The 14,854-nt window shown below is 35.5% G+C and overlaps 1 protein-coding gene across 31 annotated transcripts in view; it reads right to left on the bottom strand.

The window, feature by feature from the left end:
- LOC121327376 (muscleblind-like protein 1) overlaps positions 1-14,256 on the bottom strand; it is a 69,331-nt gene extending 55,075 nt beyond the window's left edge. For 7 of the 31 annotated variants that reach the window (XM_041271378.1, XM_041271365.1, XM_041271380.1 and 4 more), the window contains exon 1: positions 2,378-2,615. The gene's annotated coding sequence lies outside the window, so the exon portion shown is untranslated. Of the gene's footprint in view, positions 1-2,377; positions 2,617-7,896; positions 8,211-12,298; positions 12,320-14,236 lie in introns of those variants that run through there. The other 24 variants (XM_041271360.1, XM_041271368.1, XM_041271382.1 and 21 more) reach the window with 11 other exon arrangements.
- Positions 14,257-14,854: the final 598 nt, after the last annotated feature.

Genomic DNA, 14,854 nt, shown 5'->3' with positions numbered 1-14,854 from the left:
TGTACTAAGATAGGTCTTACAACAAGTGTAAGTGAAAACCTGACAAAGACACTTCAGAAGCCGCCAGGCATCTACATAAACCATGTGCTTGCTGCATGAACAGAACCCTTGACAAACATGCACAGCCTTTATTTGCAGTCTAAACTGTAGCGTACAGATGTATTTATTTCTCAAATTAGCATAACTACAGTGATGATACATTTTAGCAGTTAATGGACATTAAAAGCCTCATAGCAGTGTATGAGATACTTCTAAATTAAAAATGCTGGATTTGATTTTAAAATACTATTATAAACATACTGTATTCTCTAAAATGATAAATTATAATGCATACATTAAACAGATAAATTTAACAAGTAAAATATCCCACCGTCTAAATTACAGGCACAGTTTGTCTTTATCCTAGTGGAGCTGTTTTACCAAGGATTTCCAAACAGTAATTCAATATAATTCAGTTATGAAAATATGTTCAAACCCATAGCCCTAATAAGAGGTCTGTGTTATTTCTAGATGTACTGCAATCACACAAAAGTTGCACGATTCAAACAATTTATTTATTTATTTATTTATTTATTAATCATAATCAAATATTTATATTTTACAATTTACCAACTGGCAATAACTTTTAAACGCATCAATTTTTTTTTTTTTTTTTTTTTTTTATATTTTAAAAATAATACGTTTTGTATTTTGGGTGAATATCAGTATGCTGTTCCATCACACCACACTGGAACAGTACAGTATTCTTTTTCGGTTTACGTTTAGATTGTACAAATAGTACAGCAATGTATCTGTAGATTTTGTATTAAGTAATAATATGAATACAGGCTGTTCTACAGAATAGGGACAGTCTAAGAACAGCCACTGCTATTGTATGCTGTGTTTACATCCAATAAGTCAAATATACAGGTAGACTGCTTTAGTCAGTTTATTTAAGCATCTGTATTGTGAAAATAAATCCCTTTCCTGATCTATTGTAGTCGCCACAAAGACATCATTAACAGTGATTAACAAAAAGTGAAGTATACCTCTGCAGTACAATTCGCTTTTTGAATTTGAGGCCTTGCATATATTTCTGATCTTTCTATTTACTCGCCCATCCTGTTGGACGGTGATCTCAGCTGTATCTTCTTCCAACAAAGGCGAAAGAACCTGGAGAGCAGGCAGACAGCTATTATTCTTGAGCCTGACTTATATCGCTAGAGAGCTGGGGATTTGAAACACTTTCTTTGGCCCAGTCTAAAGTAACTGTTAATGACTCATATATTTGTGCACAAACATCCCAAGACAGGAGCTGTAACTGCGATGGTGGGTGTGGTTGTAATAAACTTGCTCGTATTTCAAATTCAGAAAACAAATCTTACCTTCTGGTACTGATAAAATGGTGTAAAAATTCAATATGTATGTTCTATTAAAATATATATTTATCCAGTATATCTTAAATTATTCAGTACCATAAACTTATAAGTGTAGCGTGAGCCTTGAGGTAACTTGTACAAAGATAGCATTAATCAACTCAGAGACAACATTGTCTGCCTTATTATATATACTTCAGCTGAAACTTTCATCAAAATACTTTTATGACGTACTGCTAACCATGCCAGATTCCTGTCCTTTAAGGGATAAAAACCTGTGCCCGTATTTTAAACCACTTATATATAAACAATAAGATAATTAACTTTTCTAGAAAAAAATCAGACATCATGTTTCCCTCAATGATTAGTGCCCTTCCTTACTTTTCTTATACTTAGCGAATGACGCACTGAAAAAAAGTTAAAAAAAAGCATATTTGCAGAGTGTCTTCCGCCATACTAGCTTGGCAGGACCATGCTATACTGAAATACAGCACTTGCCATATAAGGAAACATGGCTAAACATGTCACGCATAATTTATATGCAGTAGGCAGAGACTCAGCCTTTCAGAGCACACATTTGGACCATATGCAAAATAAGCTGTCTTCGCAGGATTTCAATTTGGACGACGCATAACTTTATAAATATTGATCTCTGTTATCCAAATGTGTCATAAGTGCTTTTCTGGAAGGAATCTGGACCGATACTGTTGTTGTATCCACCTGTTTCTCTTTCTGATCAGTTGAAAAACAGCTTTCTAGCTGTGCTTCGGTGCTGCCTGCAAAGCACAGACAGGAAGAGGCTGCCTTATACAGATCTGCAGCTGTGACCTTCTGTTTTCATTCCTGCTATAGATGGTGTGTGATATGAAACCGTAAACCACAGTAACCTAGACCAATAACCTAAGCCAAAGCAGCCTAGTCTCACTTCCTCCTTTCAGCTTTCAGTCGGCCCTGGGCTCCAAAACAGAAAGGCACAACAGCAAAAAAAATTTAAATAAATATATAAATAAATAAAAACTTACCTCTCACATTTTTTTCCCCCATCAGATCAAACCAAACCATAGAGACAGTGCCCAAGGCACTGTGGAAATCATTATTTGAGGATGACAAAGAAATTAAAATGAACTTGTTCAAGCTATTATCAGAAAGGCATTCTGACAGTCTCTACACATTCAGCTGCAGTGGAAAGGCTGTTGAATATAGCCTTGCAGACTCTTATCTCTGCTAGCTGCTCTGCGTTTCTGCCTGTTTTTGCCCCTCCCCTAAGAGCAAATCCAACCAGGAAGCATTGGATGTGTTAGACTAGACTGGGTCTCTCAACTATGCACAAGTGAAACGTACTTACGAGACACAGCCTGATGTGTCTTGCATGTCCAGGTTTCGAACTGGACACATACCACACAATTCTTAGTCAGGTTTAGTTTAAACACCGATTACATTAGGCAATGGTGGGAGTAAAGAGGATGCAGCTGAAACAGAATGCTCTTCTCCCCCCACCACAAGCAGCTTTTGGTTTAATCCATCTGATATGTAAGCATACTGTACAATATTCTCTGAACTGCAGAGCAACACTAATAGATTTACAAATTCTGTTGCCATGGACTTTCAATATAGGCTTTGACCTAGCTTTTAGCTGAGTTCTCTGAGCTGTGCCTGCAGTTTGAGAAATCTCACTGATGCCTGTATGAATGTTTAGTTTGAACTTCAATTTATAATCCAGAAGCCCAGAATAAAGCCATTTCAATCTGAGTTTTCTACCTAGTAGGACAATTTCTTGTGACCAAACAAGACTGAAAACTTTTGAGATTGTTTTAGAAAGCTCTTATGTGTCATAATGTATACAGTACATGTGAGATATTGTACATCTTGCTATTTGAAAAGCACATTCAATGCAAATCGACCATATTGCTTTATTTTATTCAATTCAAGCCCATCTTTATAGGTTAACAACAAACAATATGAAAGCATTATAATATTAATGGGTGTTCAACAGCTCAGCCTGCATTATAGCTGTATTATACCCTGCCTTCCAACAAGTATTGGAACAACTTGTGTCCCAATACTGCCCTAATACCTGCTGGAGGACACTAGAACATAGGGCAACACCTTCTCGGATTGAGAATGATAGCTGAGCATGCTGCTCCTTTTACATTTAAGCCTTTGTTTATTTTGATCTGAATTTTTTGCAAATGCACAGCAGTTGAGTGGAAGTACCAGAGCTGCGAAAAATATAAATCATGTTTCATATTCGCGCCTTGAAAGTCAAAACTCATTTGTCTACGTCGGAGATCACTTTGTCAGTTCCTCGCCAATCCCCAGTGCGCATGCCTGACTAACCATGCAGACAATAATGGCCTGTAGTCTGTGTTATGCAAGCACAGGATTTTGGTATCTTCTTGTGTACTATGGACATACAGGAATCTCTACTTCTAAAATTCTTAAAAGCTATGGCCCTGATTCTAAGCATAACTGTGAATAATATAATGTTCTTAAATTGTTTTCCAATGAAACCAAAACAAACAAATGGAAATGCAACCTGTAAATGAAAGAATCCAAGACAGTGCATTTAAAATACTGGACAGCCTATTCCTTACACATTTCCACGATTACAAAGCTATTATGAATTCAATCAGTCATACACTAATCTTAAGAAGTATTCACTGTAAAGGCTGCCACACACCAGATGCAATTTTTTATTGGGAGACAAGATACTTTCGTAGCCACATGACCATACACACCAGAAGCGACACAGAGGCGATTCGACAGGTTTGAAAACTGCCAGAGATATACAACTATTAAAAATTGCTATTGACAAAGCTATGATTAAAACTGGTACATATTCAACAATACAATGTGGAAATTATGAGTGTCTTCTTTGACGGTATTTCAACATATATGGCAATCATAGATAGCAGGCTTTCTAGTTCCTTCAAAATTGACTCCAATATATTGTGTTTCAAATCTGTACCTTTATAATTGCAATGACCTTTGTCATAAAGCTTTGGGTATTTTTCCACGGCAAGTATTATTTTTTCACCCTGGACCAAGTGCTTTAAAGCTGTTCTCTGATTGGTCAATTCACTTGTTAGCAAAAAATAGTATTCAATCCTATTTATTTCACGTCGCTCCAGTGTCGCCCTGGTGTCACTCCCGAATCATGTCGTGTTGTCTTTGGTGTGACATATACTTATCAAAAGTATAGGTTTCATCTCATTGCTGCAGTTTGGCGTGGCACATCGTGCCTGGTGGGTAGCAGCCTTAAGTTGCTAGTTGCACAAACTAAGAGCAGGAAAAGTTTGCAGTTAATACAACTTTAAAAGGCACAATCTTTTCAAGATAAATGCAAAAAAGTTTACTGTGGCTCACAAGCCGGCAGGGATACAAGTTACCCATGCAGTAAACTGTCAGAACCTAATCGCACACAGCAAGAGGCGACTTTCCTTGAAAATGGGATTACATGTTGTCCTACAGGTCTGGGCAGGGGGTGGAAATCACAAAACATTCACATTGGTAATTGGCCACAAACCAAAAATCAATGGTGCCCAAGGGACAGAATGTTACTTATTTATGTAAAAAGACTTGTGATACAGACATAACCATACCTCCAAAAAAGTACTGCATTAAATCTTAAAATGAAACTGAAACGGTGACATGGAAATCCCCTGTTAAAATAAAATATCCCCCTCCCAAGAAATATGCAAATGTTTCTGCACCATATGTCTTTTGCAGTTAAACTGTTGTTCAGTGCGTGCTCAGTCTTTCTATTCATTATTAGGTAAATGTGTTTTCATTGGACGCACAGGTTACTCTTTCATGCGAGGATGAGCAAACTGAATTAATTGGATATCTTTCTCTGAGGATACTCACGAGCGGTGAGCCAAGGATACAGCAGCATACAAAATACAAAACTGGGGGAAAAAAAACCAGGGTAAAAAATTGGCGACGACTAAATTTATAAAATAAATAACTAAATAAATGCTGTTTAGTCAGTGTCGTCCTTATTTGTATGATATGTACAGACGTATTACATGCCTGAAATGTGTGCAAATCATTATTGTTGTGGTTAACGTTTTAAAACCAACGATTAATTCCCATTACCAATGCTCAACTATCCTCTTAATACAGCATGCTCAATGCATTCAACTGCCTTATATCATAGCCTGTCAAGAAACTAATCTTTCAGTTGCTACTTTTGGTTTCAACACCACCATTAAAATAACGGAAATTTAAACTCTGAATAATGTAAAACAGGATGAGGTGTGCATCTAAATCACATAACATAATAATAACCAAATTAGCAAAACTGACAAGAAGCTAAAAAAAAACTATTTGTTATGCATTCAATAACAACCCCTCATTTAAATTTCCCTTAATGCACTCAAAAGTATAAGGATGATTTATAACGCTCTTGTCAACAATATCCCAATAAAAAACAGCATATAGAGCTTGTCCTAGTTTGTAGAATAATACGATTTTGACTATTATCTATGGTGCATCATCTACATATTTTTATGAAAGATTAAGTACACACACAAAAAATTAAAAACATCTTATTAAATAGATAAATAAATAGAAAAATAATGACATCTGAACTTTGGATATGCTTATTCATATAAATGCCCTTTAATTGAGACTTTTATACTTAGGGGAAAAAAAAGGTCTGCAAAATATTTATTACAGCAATAACAGGGTTTTTTTTTTTTTTTTTTGTTGTTTTCTTTCTATTTGTTTCCCTGGAGAATAATTCAATCTCACTTTTACATGAAGTAATGAAAATGCTTTGGTTAAAGTGAATCTTCTGCACCTCGATGGGATCATTCGCAAGACAACCCCAAGTCTGAACACGACACGATTTCAGCTATCTAAAAAAGTCATTTAACCCCAAGCCGTATCTCGGCTTGGGATCCTAACATACACTGACCCTTTTGCACATACCATGTGGTTAAAGATTTTTTTAATTGTATAAGCTTTGTGAAACGTGCAATTAACATGGTTCATATACAAGCACACAATGGCTTTTGCTGTTGTGATAAAACTCTTACTGTGCAAATTTGATGTTATTGCTTATTTTGCTAACTTTAATTATACAGGGCGATTTCATGGATTGCACAATATTGACAGAACTTTGCAAAATCTGCATCGTTTCCTTTGCAAAGCGTCTTCTGGAGCAGGCGTTGGAGCGGGAGCAGTTCCAGAGGCTTTTTGCGCTCACACTCCGCTCAGGCACTTCACTCGCTCCACTCCACGCTCTCAGCAAAATGATCCCGCTCCGCTCCGCTCACATGCTCTGCTTCCAAGGCCCAGCAAATTATTACCACTGTATGTATATCTGAACTCACATCTACCCAACAAGTGAAACATGCACCTTGGTAAATACAAAACTTTGCACTGATTTGAGCTGAAACCTCATTTAAATACATATATACATACGTATTGCTTGTGAGAAATAATTCAACCCAAGCATGCAAAACACATTGGCAAAATAAGCCCTGGCTCTTACATAATATGCCAATGTATATTTATTTTACTTTTAATAACTACAGTTAACCTCCTCTGCCTCTATTTTAGTGTTTATGAGCTATTACACATACCTTCAGAGGTCATATCCAAAACCAACTATATCTACTGTAGCTGCCACGTGATGGGGAAATATAATGAAATTATCATTCCAACCCTGACACTGGATTCTCTGTAATGTCTAATATATTAAAAGATTGAATCCTCTCCTCGTCATACACTACAATAAGATGCCTCAGATGAAATGTACAACAATCATAGAGATAAAACTCAAACTGCAGATAAAGAAGTCAAGCCACCCACAAAAAGAAAGCATTTTCAGCTTTTTACCACTGTTGATTTTAAACACGTGGGGCTATTATTCCAAATTGCCATGTCATTTAAATTGGTTCTTATTCCTTTCCTTTCAGAAAAAAAGTATAGAAAAAAATAAAATAAAAAATGTATAAACACTTTAAAAGTGGCAACAAACTAACAGAAATCCAGCCTAGTCTTTTGGTTCTGTTTCTAGCAATGTACTTTACACCAATTTGAATTTAACTTGTTCATAAAGAATTAAAAGCAATAAAAAATAAATAAATAAATACATAAATAATAATAATTAAAAAAAAAAAATAAAGTGTAGAATTTAGTAATAAACAGCTAAATAAATAAATAAATAAATCGACTCCAGCACAAGCACACCCCTCATACACCAACACAAAAATGAACAGAAATTACTTCAATTTTCTTTTAATAAAATGCAAATTTAAAACAAAAAAATTCCATTAATAATGAATCATCTCTGTGCCTTACAGCAGAATTATTTTCTTTTAATTCTGAGAGAATAATAATGTTCTCTCAGTCAAATTGGCATAAAGTACAGTAAAGACTTCAGTCAAAGCATATGTTTCCTAATTAAAAATGCAGAGCATCTAATGAGCTGTATAAATAAGATTTACATGTATTATACACTGTTAACAATTGCCTATTTGTCTTTAGGTTAATAAAATATTGTACGTCAATAAACAAGTGTATGTCTTACCTGCCTGCAATTGATATGTTGATTATTCTTAGAGGCTGCTTAGATAACTTAGTAAACCAGTCACTCAAGTGCTAGAGCTTGCAGTGCATTCTGGGCTAATTACAACATCCTTTTTCTTATTTTGGGGATGATGACCTGGCTGAAGAGGAAGCTGTGAAAGACCTGAATAATTGTACTCTTCAAACTCTATAGGTCTTACCACATCAAATTAGTTATTCGCTGCAGTTACCATAACAACAGACTGCAGTTCTGCATACTTTTTTTCGCCCCAAACGGTAAAACTCTACCCTATAAGAGAAAACTATACAACCACGGGACAAAGCGCTATTTCTACTCTTGTTACACTGATAGATTAAACTGGTCTGAAACCCAATGAACCACCAGTGGCAACACATTTAGTTTTTGTTTATGTCTTCTACACTGTGTACAGTATGTCGTATCCCGTTTGCATGTCATTATAGTATGACGCTAATCTGACCAGTTGCATCTGGACTGCGAAATCCTTGTACAAACTGACAAGAGCACCAACAAGTGTTCTTGAATTCTGTAGCTTCCTTCCTTAAACAGCGCTGCCTGCTTGTAACTGATAAAGCCTTGCGAAACTGAAACAGTTATTATTTGCACACTATCTGTTTGGCACGGATACCGCTTACCTGACCACAGAGCAGGTGCAAGAGACTTGCAGTTTAAGAACTGTTAGATCAAAGTCACTTTACCTATCTGTGTCACTTGCTGTAGTAACAATGCATTTGAATTATACACACCTTAAAATGTCTGCCAGTAAGAAAGGTGACACATGTCTGTAAGAACAAAAATGGTATTTCCATGCATGGCATTGTGTGAGCTAGTTTGAAGTGTAAAATGCATCAGGAAAGAAAGTCAAACATTAATTAATTAATTATGATATTCTTTTTGACCTTATAAAATCAGCAAAAGCAGGCACAGTGTGAAAACAGGGTCGACGTTCTATATTGAAAAACACTATGACTTTTATTGCTGGCAAACCTTTAAGACTGTTATAACAGAACTGCTGGTGACTCCTGCTGAGAGGCTGGGGCTATGGAAGTTGTGTGCCTTTTAAAGTCTTTTAAAGACTACCTGACCCCCAACACAGCATCCATATATATATATATATATATATATATATATATATATATATATATATATATATATATATATATATATATATATATATAATTTATTTATCTTTTTTTTGACCCCTTCAAAAACATACTATCATACAGAACTGCTCGGGGAACGTTTCTCATCCCTGAATTAACCAGATACCAGTTCTATTGTATTTTTATTAAAATGAAAAATCAAACAAATGTGAATTAGGCATCTAGTGCCTTAACAGCATGTTTTGCCCATTATTTCACTTGGGCATGATTTGTGCATACAGTGTGTAAGAAGACCTTGTCACCATTCTGACTTCACCATTATTTCCATCCCATGACTGGCTATAAAAAATAATAATAATAATCATGTTTGAGGCACAACAGACAAAGATGATGGTTCCACCCTTCCACTGGCTGATTTTTAAAACATATTAAGAGGATTTATAGTACGTGTTAGTAAAACTAGTTTTTTGTAAATGTAATTACATTAGCAAAAGTGTCTGTTATGCTTCTATTTCAACATAAATCTAAGATGCTGCTAATTTCGGCTCAGCTGAATAATCATAATCTGTGGGGTTTTTTTGTGTGTTTTGTAATACTTGTGAAGAGAATTGGTAACGGGTATTCATATCATGTGTAAATAATTATTTTTCTTAGTTTGGCATGACTTAGATGCTTAACTTTCCCACAACTAGGAGTGCAGAATCTCAAGAGATTTGTTGTGAAATAAATGAGCCAATACAGTTTTAGCATGCTCAGATTCCACAGTTTCAGTTGTAAATAAGCAATGCTTACAAGTGAATGTTGGAAACGAAAAGGGAGTTTTTACATGTTTTCTTTTTGTTTGTTTTTTTTTTTACATTTTTAAATCAGTTATGCTTTTCACTACAGTGGTAAAAATGTCTCCATGTTTATTTTAAACGACACTATTCTAGATTAGGTGTAATTACAACTTTCAGAATTCTGCGTCTAGACTACCAAGTTAAAAGGCGTAAAGACTAAGACGAGAACTACATTATGAACAAAGGGTTTGTAATGAGCCTACGTGCAACGCTAAATTAAGCAACATTACATTAAATTAATGTAGCCTACAAACATAGTGCACCAGTAAATTACCTCATATATGTATTTTTAAACATGTCATGTACCAAAATGCAACAGGCGAGGCCATAACAGAAATTGCACATTTGCTACAGATGAAGCAAAAATATGAGCTAAACCTTGCTAAACATCTCCACCCTAGAACTAGGAAGTTATTATTATCCAAAGTGGAGGAGGTTAGGAAATACCCAAACTCTGTTTAGTAAAGTGTTACTGTTATTATAATACTTATAGTGCACAGAATTTGATCATGAAGTTTATAAAGTATAAAACAGACATATATAGATATTTGTAAATCTATTACTCAAAGTGTTTACATGAAACAAAAGTACAGACATAAATGCAATTGTAACTGCTTACAAATTGATATGAATAATTAATGATTTGTTTAAATGGCTGCATAAAGCATATAAGTTATCTGAAGAGTAAACATGTCAAACTGTTCCTAAGGATTGTTTTAACTTGTAACTTGTTAAACTTGAATACATTGATCAGTCCTGTAACTATTTTACAATGAGCGAACCTGAATCGAAAGCATTCTTACCATGAGAAGCTTGTCTGTTTTTTGCTGTCAATTTGTGGCTGCACATTTACTCTTGCTTCATGTATAATTCAGATGTAGCCACGACAGCAAGATTTCTCAGCCTGATTTTCTCCATTTCAATCTTAATATTTCAAAAGGATTATTTTTTTTTTTTTTATATGTCATGCTTTAAAATTCAACAAACAGCACTGGCTTATTTCCGTGTCTCAATCACAGTTCAGAATGAAAACACACTATTGAAATGTATAGGATGAACATTTTATGCAGCTCACGTCAGCATGCAACCATTGCATGACTCAAACAGCACCCACAGACAAGACTATTCAAAAACAGGTCCAAAAACTTTGCAATCATCCAGCTGATCTACTGTTTATTTGATCAAAGTGGCAAACATAAGTACCTTTGGTCATACAACTGCATACAGTAATATTCTATGGTTAGTGAATTTGTAATACCTTTGGGATTCATGAACACATTACCATAATTAGACCAAAACTTGCCAGAGAAAGAAACTAAATACTTTGGACTGTTCTCAATTACAATCAGGTTCAATAAGTTAGCAGAGACTGCTGCTTCCCTATCCAGTAAGGATTACCCATCTAAACTCTTACTCCAAAACTCTGTTCCAAGGGAAAGTGTCTGGCACTGTCTCATACCATGTCCCACTGTGCTCAATGGAATGCAGGAAGTTTTAAAAAAGGGGAAGATAGCTCATTTCACCCTGAACAGTCAATTTTATTTTATTTTATTTTCCCTGTTGGCCGCCATTTTGGACTGAACTGTCCTGCACTGTTGTGTATGACTGAGCTGGCAGGAGATCCAAAATGGTGCTCATAAAAACTCATCCTGTTGTTTGAACCTGCCCTTTCTATAAACCTTTATTGCCAGCTGCTCATAAAATCCTACCCTAATAAGGGCCACAACCGTTATGGGCTCACCTAGCCTTTTGTGACCTCAATTCTAACTAACTGGGTGAGACTCTAAAGCCTCCTGGGAAAGTGTAAAATACTAGAAATGTTATACAATACTCCCTAACATATAATAATTACCTCATTACCTTTGACCACTGACATTTTTGGATATTTTTACCAACATTCGGAAATGTTAAAACAGAACTTTGTAATTCAACAACACAATGTACAGTGTAGTCTCTTTACCCATGGCACACCAAATCATCACAAGCCAATCGAGGTATCCAAGAGGCATCTCAAGCTTTTCCATAGTTCGATTTACAGCTTGAGCAGAACTGAAAAAAGGAAATTTGAGGATAATGCCAAACACATCTGTAATCTAGACAAGGAAGCACTAATGAGGGGTTTATGTTTTGTAAAGGCCTCTGCATTCTTTTGGTAATAAACTGGCATCTGCAACATTTAAAATGATTAAATCAAGCTGGAGCTGTAAGCTCCACTAAATGAGTTGGCTTTTTTTGTCTCAAGGACCCCCCTGCGCTGAGACCGAACAGTAAGTATTGCCAGTTCATTTATTTTTTTAGTCATACCAATTTGTATGTGCTGCAGATCCAGTCATATAACTTGCATGAGTAACAGTATAACACAACATCCATTTATCATAGAGGATGTATGAAAATGAATGCAGCCGAGTAAGAAATATCAAAATATTATGAAAATAAACTTACTTGACATGCGCTCAACAGCTCTCACTGCATGATCTGGCAAAACTAGGCCTGTTTTAGCATTTCCTCAGTGGCTGCCAGGAGCTGAAATGATATTCTTTGCCTTTTAAGGCTTTCTCCTCAGTCCTGGCTCAATGGCAAACTTTGAACTGACTGCTACAAGCTTCTAGTAAGTAGTGTTATTGCCAGCCACTTTAAAATTGTTAGGACAGTATATGCTGAAAGGTAAATGATTGACTATGTTATGCAAATATAAGCAGCAATGCAAATTAACAAGACTTTTTCAATGGTTTCACTGTGCAACACCAAAAGCTGTGGAAACTAGCACCACTGCAATTACCTTAGGATAACAACTATGGAATGTGAACTGTGGGGCACACATCTTCCTAATATCATTCCACACTTAAACTTCCTATAGTAGCCATTTGTTTTTGTGGTGCATCCACTATATAACCAATAGAAGTTACAAGGATAATACAACTTTTCACTGAGTATGTTGGGCCCTATTCACACAACCGTTTCAGACCATTTTATTACAGTCCCATTCCGATTAATTACAGTAAAATTCATTAAACAGTTTTAGAAGTCTGCATTAATTTTCCAAAGCACTGTTAATAAACACAGTTAATAAATAAAAAAACATCAAATCACGCCATCATGCTGATTTTAATGGTAAGCGTCTGGCTGTTTTCGAGCTTCTGGTTTGCTATAAAAACCATAATTGTTCATGCTGCGTTCACCAATCAGTATGAAGGTGTGTACTTAATTATTCAAATGAATCCAACAAGTCATTCACATGTTACTAGTCCCATCTTTTATAGAAACATCCATCCATCCATACTAGGAAGCTGCAAGTTACAAGCTTGCACATGTAATTAGGATTCAGATTCTGTGACAGAACTGGTCTGTCTCAGAGGCAGAAGTGCTGATAGAAACGCATGGTATGCCTAGTTTCCAAATGTTTCCAATTCACCTGTTGAAACATGTCACAGAGATATGACTAACACTGTCAAATAAAGAAGCCAACAGTTTCTACATCACTCTAATATACAGTATACATCCGAAACTCATTTCAAATTAAAGTGGCATACAGTATATCAATTAAACGCACAGGTCAAGTAGGCCCAGTGCCCGTTAGAGGAGATTAAAAGGAGACTGTCCTGCAGTGGCACTTTTTTGGCATGAGAGACTCATGAGCCTTCTTGGGTATTTTGAAAATGTTTAGTCATTAACTGTTAGTGCTAGAGATTTATTTAATCTTTAAAAAAAAAATGAGGGGATGAAAGGTCTACATGTTAATAATAAAGAAATCCTACTAATGTTACTCAATGAACTCTTTAAATCACTCAATCGTAATACATGGTAATACATGGTTGTACTCAAGACAGTTTAGTGAGTTTTAGCTTACCTTCCTGACAGAGCTGCATTTGTGCGAGAGTTATTTGAGGTTTTTCAGAACCCGAGTGGCCTACGGTACGTGTTACTCGAGAGGTTTGCAGTGGTGACTGGGCTGCTAGAAACGCCCAGTCAAAATAAATGGCAGCCTATATTTATTCAGTCAAGTGTTTATTAAACTATTTTAAATGCAGTGTGATCAATGTAAAGGGGTCAGTTCTTTCTTCTTTTTTTTAACAGTAAGCTCTATTCATTAAACTTTTTCACTCTTTCTTTATTAGTTTTTAGCCTGAGTAAGGTTTGGTTAAACACCTTTAGTTTTTTTTGTTTTTTTTAACAAAGGGTTCAAATGTTTTTGTTAATCTATAGAGCAAACCCTCAGTAAAGCGTGAGCTAAATTTCATGAATGTGATCGAGATATTTAAAAGATCACTTGCTTTTTCTTACTACAAAGAGAAGATGAAAATAATCAAATTACTGTTCTTATTTAAACAGTTAAAAATAAAACCACAAACTATTAAGGGATCAAACATGCCACATACTCACAATTCTCTTAGTTTTAGCAGGGCTTTGGTATTCATATTAACATGAATCCTTTTATTCATATACCGGAAATCCTGTAAGTTTTCTTTGTACCGTATTGGGATTTGACTCATTACATTTTAAACAAAACTGTGTATCTAACCTTGTTCCCCATTAACTCTGAAAACAGGAACATCATCTTGCTTCAGCTTCCTTATTTGGGATTTATAGAGCTCCTCCTGTTCCTCTCAGACTCAACAAAAAAAGTATATTTCTGTGTGGAATTATTATTATTTTCTTCAACAACACATTCTCATACAGCAAAGGGCTGTATACCATAACAGATAAAATAGTTTGTGACAATTGCAAACTACTCTAAAATGACATGTTCATTAAAGAAAGTTTACTGTATGTCAAGCTGAGCCTGAGAACGAGGCTGAAATGCTTTGACAAGGGTTGCTAAACTTCTGTACCTGAATATTACACCACTGGAACTGATTCAGGCAAAATAGGGCAGAAGTATCTACAGTACACAACATAAATTCAGCACCGATGCGAGAAAATAGAATGGAACAGGCGTGTGGTGTTTCTCTGATGAACCTAGTTTCTCACTGACCAGCCACAGAATTCTTTGGTCTTCTG

The sequence above is a fragment of the Polyodon spathula genome, chromosome 14 (genome assembly GCF_017654505.1).
Source record: "Polyodon spathula isolate WHYD16114869_AA chromosome 14, ASM1765450v1, whole genome shotgun sequence".
NCBI classification, from domain to species: Eukaryota; Metazoa; Chordata; class Actinopteri; order Acipenseriformes; family Polyodontidae; genus Polyodon; species Polyodon spathula.
This window is presented reverse-complemented; position numbering and strand designations above follow the sequence as displayed.